This window comes from Ranitomeya variabilis, chromosome 4, assembly GCF_051348905.1.
Source record: "Ranitomeya variabilis isolate aRanVar5 chromosome 4, aRanVar5.hap1, whole genome shotgun sequence".
In the NCBI taxonomy this organism is placed as follows: domain Eukaryota; kingdom Metazoa; phylum Chordata; class Amphibia; order Anura; family Dendrobatidae; genus Ranitomeya; species Ranitomeya variabilis.
This window is the reverse complement of record NC_135235.1, coordinates 488681858-488695422: the sequence shown is the minus strand read 5'-3', so window position 1 is coordinate 488695422 and position 13565 is coordinate 488681858.

The following is a 13565-nucleotide window of genomic DNA, read 5'->3' as shown; positions in this document are numbered from 1 at the left end:
ACCAGAAGTGTATCGGAGAAATTTCCGGAACCTACAACGTGGATCAACTGACAGCTTATGCAGATGTTGTGAGCACCTTGAGGACCACATTCCACCAATGGACAGGGGACTTTCTGTTAACAGTTTTGAGGACTTATCGGATCTTACGGTCAAGGATCAATGTGCCCCACGGATGTATGATAATTTGTGTGTGATCGGGAGCCACAAACTGCGGATCAGGCTGCAAGGATTGTGGACTGCTTATGTGGCTAACAGGATGCCTGAGGTGCGGAAGCCATCGGGATTCATCTGGAGGGAAGGTATGCCGAACGGGGACCCTTCTCTCTCTGCTGGCTGATCTGTCTGCCCTGATAGGGAGAAACGCGCAACTACAACCACAAAGCCATCTGTGTCCCCATCTGTCCTCTTTGTGGCCGGCTCTGATGCGAGGGCTAATGAGAACTGTCAGTCTGTCACTGTTGGCAATAAAGTCACCATTGGTCTCAGGGACACTGGGGCAGAGGTGACCCTGGTGCGTTCAGCCATGATAACCCCTGCCAATATCATACCAGGAAAGACTATGTCTATAACCGGGATTGTAGGGATCAACCCTGCCGTGCCCATGGCCATTGTGTACCTTAACAGGGGAGCAGGGAAAGGACTGAGAGAAGTGGGAATATCAGAGTCTATTCCCACCAATGTGTTGCTAGGCATGGACCTGGGGAGGATGGTGTCCCACTATGTTCCTCCCTTGCAAGTAAATGATACAGAGAAGGTGGAAGAAAGTGACCCACCTGAGATCCCGTGCGAGGAGGGAAAATGTCCCAATGCACAGAACTGTAAATATGTGGCAGCTGTGACCCGGAGTCAGGTTGTGGCTCAGACTCAGGCCCAGAGATTAGAGGATGAGTCTCAGACAGAACTGCCAGGACAGGAGGCCTATACTATGGTCCTGGAGCCTCCTTACTTGGCAGGCCCACCAAGATCCCTGATAACAGACACTGAAGACTCAGCTTCAGACCAGCGCCTGGCAGTCACACTAGGCCAGGGCCTGCAAGCTGACAGAGCTTCCAGGAGGCCCTGCGGACAGATGTCAGTCTGGAAGAGCTCAGATGTCTTGCAGACCAACCCCCTGCTGCTTCTAGCAAAGAGAGAATATACTGGTACCAGGGCAGACTGTATAAAGAGACACTCCCCACGGATACTACAGAATCTTGGGACTATGAAAGGCGGCTGATCGTCCCTTATCCATTTAGGGAACAATTATTGAGAATTGCCCATGAAATTCCTTTGGCCGGACGCCTTGGAATACAAAAGACTAAAGCTCGCCTGACACATAACTTCTATTGGCCCAAGATGGGGACAGATATTGTCAATTACTGTCGATCATGTGTAGTTTGTCAGAGAGTTGGAAAGTCCGGGAATATACAGAAAGCTCCATTGATACCACTGCCTGTGATCGATGAGCCTTTCCAGCGAGTGGCTGTTTATATCATAGGGCCACTTGCAATCCCTAGCAGCTCTGGCAAAAAGTACATCCTCACAGTGGTGGACTATGCTACATGATACCCGGAAGCTGTGGCACTGTCCTCCATCTGAGCAGACAAAGTGGCGGATGCTTTACTGCGTTCTCTCATGTGGGTTTCCCCAGGGAAATGTTAACCAATCAGGGAACCCAGTTCATGTCCGATCTGATGGATAGCCTCTGTGAAAGAATACAAGTACAGCATTTTGTGGCCAGCGCCTATCATCCCCAAACCAAGGGACTCTGTGAGCGTTTTAACGGAACATTAAAGCAAATGCTCAAAATGCTGGTGGAGACTGGGAGCGGTACCTCCCCCATCTGTTGTTTGCCTACAGAGAGGTACCCCAGGCGTCTACTGGATTCTCCCCCTTTGAACTGGTTTATGAGAGGAGGGTCAGGGGCCACTTGATTTGATTAAGGACTGTTGGGAGGACAACCCCAGAACTACTGGAGTCTCAGTGGTTGAATATGTACTGCGGCTCAGAGAGAAAATGCAAAAACTGAGAAACCTGGCCCATGAGAACGTGACGCAGGCCCAAATCAACCCGAAGGTCTGGTACGACCGTAATGCCAGACTGAGGACCTACGAGGAGGGACAGAAGGTTTGGGTGTTGGTCCCTATGTTACAGAATAAATTGCAGGCCGCATGGGAGGGACCATACACTGTACACAAGCAGCTAAATGATGTTAATTATGTGGTGACACTAGATGAGCATGCAAAGCGTCAGAAAGTATTTCATGTGAATATGTTGAAGGCTCATCATGACAGGGAGACCTGTGTCTTACCTGTCTGTAGCCTGCCTGAACAGGAGGAAGCCAATCTGTTACTAGATGTGGGGGCTGGGATTCAGTACATGGAGTCCCTGGAGTCCGCAGAGTTTAACCCTGAGCTGTCCCACAGTCAGCGGTCTGAGCTGATAGGGGCGCTCAGTGAGTTCACCAAAGTCTTCACAGGGGAGCCTGGGAGGACACACTTAGCAGCTCACCATGTGGACACTGGTACTAACCCCCCAGTACGGCAGTCTGCACACCATGTGTCAGCAGAGGTGAAGACACACATGAGGGAACAGGTAGAGGAGATGCTGAACCTCAAGGTGATACAAAAATCCCAGAGTGCCTGGGCCTCGCCTGAGGTTCTTGTCCCAAAAAAGGACCGTACTACCTGGTTCTGTGTAGACTACAGGAAATTAAATGTACTGACTACATGTGAGGTCTACCCCATGCCGAGGATAGACGAGCTGTTAGAGCAGTTAGCTAATGCATCGTACCTCACCATAGTGGACCTAAGTAGGGGATATTGGCAGGTACCCCTGCCCAGAGAAGTGGCTTATGCCAACATTGAAAAGGAGTGTTTGGCAATTGTATGGGCTCTGCAGAAGCTGCAACCATACCTCTATGGGTGCAACTTCACCATGATCACAGATCATAACCCATTGAGTTGGCTCAGCAGAGTAGTTGGGGACAACAGGAAATTGCTTAGATGGAGTCTGATATTACAACAATATGATTTCACAATTCAGCATAAGAAGGGAGTCGATCATGGCAATGCTGATGGCCTATCTCGCCAAGGTGGGGTAGAACCAGATACGTGCTCGGGAGCTGACCTGTAAGTCAACCCCCACACACGTTCATAAGGAGGGAGGTGTGGTGAAATATGTGTATATATATATATATATATATATATATATATATATATATATATATATATATATATATATATATATATACAGTGGACTATGTATAGATTTATTGTGTCACTGGCAATAATGTAACATCTGTCTTGAAAAGTTGAAGGTCGCACCCAGGTGTTAATATGTATTTTCCTGAGACTAGTAGACTTCTGTCTCAAATCTCACCAGGGGGTCCTGCTGGAAGCCAAGAAGAAAGGTAACATTTGACACCTCCTAGCTCTTGGAAGAGAGATGTTAATTACGGCCTGATAGTATCTCTATGAGAACTTTTACACAAAGGATCTCAAGAGAAAATAATATATTCATTGGGGGCGTGGCCGTGGTCCAATCAAAAAACAAGCAATTATGATATTAACCTGAGGGAATGGTCTAGAAACCTGGCCTCCAGACCAAAGCTATAAATTAGGGCTGTATGCAGTGAAACATGTTCACACGTGAGGTCAGCCTGAGATGCTGATGTGTTCCACCAACTCCATTCACCCCCCTCAGGGAGCAGAAAGCAAACTACCAGTTAGATGATTTCTGTAAGTTTCTCCTGTTTATTTTTATACTGTTTTGCATAAGTTGTATGTCTTTTTATTATCATATTTTTATACCTTTTCTGACTGTAAGCACTGAACCTTTTTGTATTAAAGTATAAAACTTTAACAAGTTGAACCTTGAATGTTCTAAAAGAATCCATAGCCTAAGGTGTGTAAGCCTTATGAATGGTAGACATTAATAGTATTAATATTTCCAGGACTCATCGCCCGTGTATTCGGTGAGTGGTGGCAGCGTGTATGAGCGGGTGTGTGGCCTGGGTCGGTGTGTGATTTATGCTCCCATTACAGCATAGGACAGAGGTTGAATGCTGGACTGAGAGTGGGGAGATAGATTAATCCTTGCAGACACAACCCAAGTCACGTGCTGAGAGCGGGCACGTGTCAAATTAGTTACACCACGGAGTAGGGATCCGTGACAGCGGGTATACTGGTAGGAAGAATAGCGCCATTACTTTAGTGGTATGCCCACCAATCCCATATGTGCTAAGACCAACAAACCATAACTCCATCTTTAATAGCATGAGTTAATCAAAATGTTATATCATTGGATCGTGCTGCAATAAACTCATCTGATTTGCAAGTGCCAAGTTCTTTCTATGATAATGGTATAGAACAGTAGTGTCACCTTCCCTTGGGCACTGCCCAGATGACCAGACGGTTGGTCCAACCCTGCCTTCGTGTAAATATCACATTCATTAATGCAGGAGATATGGGCTTCTGAATTAGAAATACACATTTTAGCATGCCCTGAGATTGTAATGAGGCCGGTAGCATGCTATATACTGATCACACCTGCAGCCTTCTCCAATCCCTCACAGCACGGTCTTTTACATTTTCCTGACTGAACACAAAATAAATAGGATTTCCTTCTGCACATGAATCAACAACCATCAGGAATCAGAAACATTTCAATTAGCTCCCGCACACTCCACAAGCTCCATTAATATCAGAGTAATAAAATAATTACAGTGATTAGGAGAAAATAATAAACTGGAGGGAGCTGTGCAGGCATGCAGTGTGAATGAAGCAGCTGGCAGAGAGGGAGAGGGCGGAGAGGCAGGGAAAAGACAGCAGCAGAGTGTCAGGGAGGAAAATGGAGCATGGCAGGCAGCGGATGTAGGTGGGAGCACACAGAAGGTTGCTTAGAAATAAGCACTCATGAGAAGACATGTAGAGTTGGGAGTATTGGGTGGACATCTTTTGTCTTTAGTTGTTGTTAACCCCATAAGGGTGCGGTGAGGTGGGAATTCGGCATGAGAAAAAAAAATTGAAGCATGCTGCTAGTGGCTCCACAAATCGAATCACACACACCCATTGAAGTCTATGGGTTTCTGCAAAACATGTAACTACATTCTGATGTCATCCAAATGCAGTCCGATTTACACGGACCCAGACAATGGAGAAATTAAGTTCTCCATCTTCGCCGCACCTGTGCTATGATTCTCTCAGGCAAGAAAATCTGATCACAGTTAACTGACACTCGTCTCAAATTCTGATCAAAGTTTGAGCTGAGTGTCATTACCATGATTGATCCGGTTCTCTCATAAGAGAGAATCATCGCTCGTGTGAGCAAGCCCTTACAGGGAAAATATACTTTAAGGCTGGAGTCACACTAACCGTATAAAAAAAATCGGTCCGAGTCTCCCTGCTGAGAGTCGCACGAGTGTCATGCAAGTGTCATACGAATACAATCCGATTTTTCACACCTAGCATCCGATTTAAATCTGAATACAGTGCGATTGCTATCCGATTACAATGCGATTTTAGCATGAGCTTTTACATAGAGCAATTCACTATGTCATTTACACATCATTTTCAATGTATCAGACATATAGATATAGATGAAAAGCCAGCAATTCATCTGTCGCATACAGTAAGATCACGGCATGACGGGTTGGAATAGGCTCTGCTGCCTACAGGACAAAATGTCAGCAGAGCGGAGCTGCAGGGATCTGTCCTCCGCTTCCTGCCCTCGCTTCCTGTCTGACACAGCCGCGCAGCTGGATGATGTCAGCATTCAGTGCGCCCCTGTGTCAGAGAAAGGAAGCTGTCAGCGGCGATGATGCTGTGGCTGCAAAGGAACAATGGTGGGGAGAACAATGATGGAGGTGGTGGGGAGAACAATGGAGGTGGTGAGGGAGAACAATGATGGAGGTGGTGGGGGGAAACAATGATGAAGGCGGTGGGGAGAACAATGATGGAGGTGGTGGAGAGGGCAATGATGAAGGTGGTGGGGAAAACAATGATGAAGGTGGTAGGGAGAACAATGATGAAGGTGGTGGAGAGAACAATGATGGAGGTGGTGGAGAGGGCAATGATGGAGGTGGTGGAGAGGGCAATGATAGGGGTGGAGGAGAGAGCAATGATGGGGGTGGTGGGGGAGAACAATGATTGGGGTGGTGGAGAAGGCAATGATGAGGGTGGTGGAGAAGGCAATGATGAGTGTGGTGGAGAGGCAATGATGGAGGTGGAAGAGAGGACAATGATGGGATGCAAATGGAGGACAATGAGGGATGTGGGGGATTGAGATAGGAGGAAGGGGGAGTTATAATGGAATTACGAACAGGGGAAGAAGGACATTAGATATGGATGTAAAATGAATTGGGTGATGGAGGAGGGTGCTAAGCCCGATAGCATCACAATGAATTGTGAGATGGGGAAGATGCTATCAGGGACTTAACATTTATTGGGGAGTGGGAGAGGAGGGGATAAGGTGCATAGGACTCTTTATAATGAACTGAAAGGTGGGAGAACACACTGCCAGGGGCTTGTAATTAATTGGGAGATGGCAGAGGATGCTCTATAAGATGTGCCAATTCTGGCACTTAGCCTTGCTGTTCCTACTTGCCCTGAGGAAGTGTCTGGTATAGACACGAAACGTACGTCGGGGTCACCCGCCATCATTTGGGGCTCATTACCATCTGAGTAGTGTTGTGCACTGGGCTTGGTAAGTTTTGCCCTTCATTTATGATACAGTCCCTTTACTCTGCGGATCTCCAGCTGGGCTTGATCTATGTTGATTTACCCTGACTTTTTTTTGTTTGCCTTGCTTTTGGCTTTAAACCTTGCTATAGAGCTCCCGCTGCATCTGTGGATCCCCGCATTGTTATACAATATTTGGGCTTTATTTATTGTGCCTTATTTTTGGCTCTACTTACCTAGCACATGGACAAGCATTCAAATGTAAATCAGATAGATGTACTACCTCTGAACTCCCATGTGCACCTCACTGCTGTATGTACTTCCGTGTCCTTGTCCTGATTGACAATTTTATTATATGTGTTTTTCTTTGATTTTTTTGAAATAAATTTTGTACTTTCTTACTTATTTATTGGTTACTCCTGTTTTTCTCCTATTTATATAGTTACATTACGGAGTCAATAAAATATTGTGAATGTGGGTTGATACTACTTAGTATCCCCACTCTTGGCATATTAAATATGCAATGGTTTTTTTTTCTTCTGTGTCTATCCTACTTGCCCTGTAGCGGTGGCAAGTGGGGGTGATAGTTGGGGGGGGGGTGTTGAAGTCACCTTTGTATTGTCAGGTGACAACAAGCCCCGAGATTAGTAATGGAGAGGCATCTATAAGACGCCTCCATTATTAACCCCATAGTCATATTGTATAAAAACATATAGAGAAAGTCCTTTAATTGAAAGAATGACACAGACTCCTTTAATAAATTTTAATTAAACCATACTTACGATATCGCCCATTCCTGAGATGCCATTGTCACCTGCAAAAGAGTTAAAATAACAAACAATTTTCCTCACCAGATGATATTCCATTTGCCTCACAAAACCCCAATTACAAAAAAAACAAGCTGTGTGCATGAGATTTCTGGTCTCATAGCTTTACTGGTACTGTAAAACGCAGCTGAAAATTTGTCTTAAAAAAACGCTGCAAAAACGCCTAGTATGAACTTTAGCCTAAGAGTTTCCAGATGCATTATGTAGTCCGAGGGTGGAGGAAGTTGCCATTCTCAGTTATAGTATTTTAAGGCCGGTTTCACACGTCAGTGGCTCCGGTACGTGAGGTGACAGTTTCCTCACGTACCGGAGACACTGACACACGTAGACCCATAAAAATCAATGCATCAGTTCAGATGTCATTGATTTTTTGCGGACCGTGTCTCCGTGTGCCAAACACCGAGACATGTCAGTGTTCGTGGGAGCGCACGGATTACACGGACCCAATAGAGTCAATGGGTCCGTGTAAAACACGGACCTCACACGGACGTTCTCCGTCTGGGGTCCGTGTGCGTGCAGGAGACAGCGCTACAGTAAGCGCTGTCCCCCCCACGTGGTGCTGAAGCCACGATTCATATGTTCCCTGTAGCAGCGTTTGCTGCAGAGAAAATATGAATAATAGTGTTTAAAATAAAGATCTATGTGTCCGCCGCCCCCCCACCCCCTGTGCGCCCCCCCGCTGTCCTGAAAATACTCACCCGCTCCCACGTTGGCTGTCACTCCTTCCTCTCTGCCCCGCGCCTCCTACTGTATGCGGTCACGTGGGGCCGCTCATTTACAATCATGAATAGTCGGCTCCGCCCCTATGGGAGGTGGAGCCACATATTCATGACTGTAAATGATCGGCCCCACGTGACCGCATACAGGAGAAGACCAGGAAGCCGCGACAGCCAACGTGGGAGCGGGTGAGTATTTTCAGAACAGCGGGGGGGGGGGGCGCACAGGGGGTGGGAGGGCGGCGGACACATAGATCTTTATTTTAAACACTATTATTCATATTTTCTCTGCAGCAAACGCTGCTGCAGGGAACATATGAATCGCGGCTTCAGCACGATGCAGGGTACCACACGCTCCGTGTGGTACCCACTCGCCATACGGGCGGCACACGTGTGCCGCACGTATGGCCTACGTGAGTTCCCAGGCACACGGACACGGATAACTCCGGTACCGATTTATTCCGGTACCGGAATTATCTGGACGTGTGGGACAGCCCTGAGGCACAGTTCCATATGATTTAACCCAACCTGCTGGAAAACGAAAATCAAAATAATAATGTGAATTAGTATTCTATTCCATTCATAACTTTCACAATTACCCCCAGCAGAGAGCAACTTTAAGCATTATGCATCATTCTTCATCTTTGAGGCATACTGCTGACAAATGGACTCAAAAATGTTGTTTCATTGCAAATAGCGGAAAGTTTGTAAATTTTGTTAATAAACCTAATTTACAATGGGAGTTGAATATGTTTGACTGCAACTGTATGTGGTACTGCTGTCAGGGACCAATCTCACCTTTGAACTGACACCTACCCATCACATGGGTAATACAAAGTTTTACTTATAAAATGAAAACCCTATTGAATAGGCAATTATGTGCAACTTGGTTCCCAACATGATAGCCTTCATTTCACAAAAGTCTATAAGGCTATGTGCACACGCTGCGGATTTTGCTGCGGATCCGCAGCATTTCCGCAGCTGCGGATCCACAGCGGTTTCCCATGCATTTACAGTACCATGTAATGTGATGGGAAATGAAATCCGCAGTGCATATGCTGCGGAAAAAAACGAGCGGAAACGCAGCGGTTTATTTTCCGCAGCATGTCAATTCTTTGTGCGGAATCCGCAGCGGTTTTTCACCTGCTCCAATAGGAAACTGCAGGTGAAAACCCGCAGCGGAAACCGCAATAAAAACCGCGATAAATCCGCATTAAAAACCGTAGCGGTTTTGCACTGCGGATTTATCAAAACCGCTGCGGAAAATTCCGCAATGGAATTCGCAGCGTGTGCACATGGCCTAATGAACAGGTCTTAATTAGTAATGGTTTTTTTCCCACATGGAATGTGAGAGATAGCATTGAAGATCAGATAAAATCAGGGGGTCACTCTGCTAGACAAGAAGTGTAACACGTTCCTCAGATGGAACGCATGTAATTCAGATGGCAGCCTTTTATGAATCAAGTCAAATCTACTACTTGTTCTTTATTTCAGTCACAATGGGTTAAAAACACATCTGTACTAAATTTTGTCTGAAGCCCTCAAAATTCCAGGGAATACTTTTAGGAGCAAATCTAGTTATGCATGGGTAGAAACCGCTGGCGGCTGAGGTTAGGAGACATTTTCGGGCCTTTTCTATGGTTATATGCTATGGTTGGAATAGTTAAGCCTTTGCCCTGACATTTGGAGAACAGCTGCATTATTTCAGAGTCCAGCTGTCTCCACTTCCCAGAACAGCTGCATTTCAGTGAGATGCTGCTTCCCAGCTGTGGCCATGGGTGGCATTTTACTTAGTTTTTAGTTCTGAGAATGTGAATTTATCACTACTCTTGGTTAAAAATTTCACTCATATGAGTGTTCAGACAAATATAAATTGGAAAAGTGGAGGAGCACTATAACAAATATATATATATACTGTATATATATATATATATATATATATATATATATACATATATATACACACTGTATGTATATATATATATATATATATATATATATATATATATATATATATATATATTCCGTGTTATAGTGCTCCTCCTCTTTTCCAATTTTTATTTGTCTGAACACTCATATGTATATATTCATAAAACAGTATAACTATATATACAGTATATCCAAGATGTAATAAAAGTTACGTAACCTATAAGTAATTTCTGTTTGACACTTATAAGACTACCATTTTTATGTGAAAGAGGGGAATAAAGACCTCTGAGTTCACAGAGTGCTGCCGTCATCAAGCTGCTGCACATCGGGGCCAGGAAAGACGAGCGCTCCTGTCTCAAAGTCAGTGTTCAAATGTATTCACAGTTGAAGGACGCAAATACGTTTGAATACAGGAGGAAGGGAGCGACGTCTCATCGACAGCTCTGTGGGCCGCCCAACATCCATCGGCAGGCCACATGCAGCCAGCGGGCCCTATGTTGTCCAGGCCTGGTCTACCAGGAATGGCTGTAATTCTTCATTATCTGTCTTTTTTGGAGCTCCTCTCAGCTGAATTATTGGCCACAGACTACATTGAAGCTGAATGTGTCGGGAACTAAATATACTGTAAAAGCAAAATGGCGCAACTTTTGTATTGAAACCCTAATTGAAAACTGATGTTTAGACCCCAAAATATGCATTTAAGTAAAAAAACACATTTCCCCAAAAGGTGGACAACTCCTTTAAGCTCAATGAATACTCCTTGTTTTTAATGCCCTTACTAATGTATTGCACATAGTAACTTTTAAGGACCATTTTGATAATTTTTAAAGAAAGTCTGCAACCAGGGTATTTGCTGCCCAACCTGAGAGCATCATGATGTAGACACTAATGTCGGCTGCACCCGCCAATATCTTAGAGTTCGGCTGAAACTCCAATGTATTTGGCGGTCTTGGCCAACTTATGGTCAGGGGAGATGTCAATCAAGCTTGTCTGATTTCGGACTACCGATCACTTTGTTCTTCGGCAGAGAAGCAGAGATGTCTGTCTCCAATTTTCTCAGAGAACACTGGAGCACTTGGCAAACGATTGCTAATGAGTAGGGGAAAGACAGCCATAATATGTATGGGAGCTTTTGGGTAGGCACCCTCAATTGGTAATGTGTACAGTAATGTCTAGTGATGCTCGGGTGACCTCCGAGTATTTATGACTGCTCGGAGATGTATTTTTCATCCCGGCAGCTGAATGATTTACAGCTACTAACCTGCTTGATTACATGTTGGGGTTCCCTAGCAACCAGGCAACCCCCACATGTACTCAGCCTGGCTAGTAGCTGTAAATCATTCAGCTGCCGAGATGAAAAATAAATCTCCGTGCAGTCATAAATACTCGGAGGTCACCCAAGAGTGCTCGGAGAAAACCCGAGCAACGAGTACACTCACTCATCACTAGTAATGACTGTCAGGTGTACAATATGACACTTAGAACCTGCTATAGAACATAGAACATAAAGAATTTAGCAAGAATCGTGAGTGGGATCAACATCAAACATGTCCTGACTTTCACTGTACAGTAGAATAGACAATTAGTTCACATCTTGGAGTTACAGAAAGTCTGGTCAGCTTGTACTTTGGGTTACACTGGTATTTTAAAGATTTAGATTCTTGTTCTGTCATGGTTCCCACTCGTGAAAGAATGAGACCAGTGTAATTTCCGGATGTATGTTAATCTTTGCATGGTTGTCACGTTCAGCAAAGTATGAATTCTTGGAATGCTACTTACCATAGTTCAGACATATCGCCATTACCAAGTGTTCTTAGGATCCGTCTCTAACATTATACCATTGTTCTAGGGATTTCCCATTTTGTAAAGCAACCAAGCACCCTATTAGATTAAGGGAACAGTTTGGTCTGAATGAAAGATGAATTGTAATTTAACTACCTTTATTAATAAGGTGATATCCTTATGACAATTCTAGCAACATTCTGATTAGCTTAGCCAAAAAGTTGGATCACAAGTATCCAAACACACCACTCAAAAAGAGGTATGATATAAAAATATAAATTTTATTGAATACACAACACAAAAATTCATTAAAATATTAAATACAGACGTAGACAAAGTAAGAGGAAAAGAGTATACTCAAGTAAACTACACATGGTAGAGTGGAGAACTAACGGGTTATGGGATAGTACAAAGACTAAGTAACAAAGATCTCTCTCAGAGATACTATATGTAACATCTTGCTAATGCTGGATATAACAGATCATAAAGTGCTAGTAGTGCAAAAAGTGCAGAGCAAAAAATATCATATATGTAATCTGAGACATACCCATATCAGAGTCAAATGCCCGTCCACAGTACCACAAACGCCCCGACGCGCGTTTCGCGGAATGCTTTCCCCTTAACAGGGCAGACAAAGTACGCCTGCACAGGAGCCACGCCAGGAAGAAATGAAGAGGACGTTATCATATGAAGATGGGAGGCGCTGGACCCGGACCGCGACGCCCATCAGACCGGACCGCACCGGGACTGCCCCTGGGTGAGTATAATCTAACTTGTTTTTTATTATCTTTCGGGTTACATTGGGGCTTATATACAGCATTACAGAATGCTGTAGATAAGCCCCTGATGTCAGTGGCCTTAGCTTATAGGCAAATTTTGGGGTAACAGATTCCCTTTAAGAGGCAACTTGAGAACAACTCTTTAAGGCAGGGGTAGGCAATATGAGAGACTGTGACTGTTGTGGAGGGCGAACCAATAGGATGAAATTAATGTTGAATAGTAACATATTTACCCCTTTCTGATATTAGACGTAATAAACCATCTATGTGAAATGGGTCTACCTGACTAGGGACAGATTATTACCTCTGCGCGATCACCCACGCACACTGGTGGTGTGCAGATGATCGCCGGCGGGTATCAGCTGATTCTGACAAAATCCGAACTCCAATATGGCACCTCTAACCTTCTGAGCTTTGCACTGTGCATCAAAAGTACACTACTCAAAAAAATAAAGGGGACACTAAAATCCCACATCCTAGATATCACTGAATGAAATATTCTAGCTGTAAATCTTTATTCATTATATAGTGTAATATGTTGAGAACAATAAAACCTAAAAATTATCAATGCAAATCACAACTAATATCCCACGGAGGTCTGGAGTTGGAATGATGCTCAAAATCAAAGTGGAAAATGAAGTTACAGGCTGATCCAACTTCAGTGGAAATGTCTCAAGACAAGGAAATGATGCTCAATAGTGTGTGTGGCCTCCACGTGCCTGTATGACCTTCCTCCAATGCCTGGGCATGCTCCTGATGAGGCGACAGATGGTCTCCTGAGGGATCTCCTCCCAGACCTGGACTAAAGCAACCGCCAACTCCTGGACAGTCTGTGGTGCAACGTGACGTTGGTGGGTGGTGCGAGACATGATG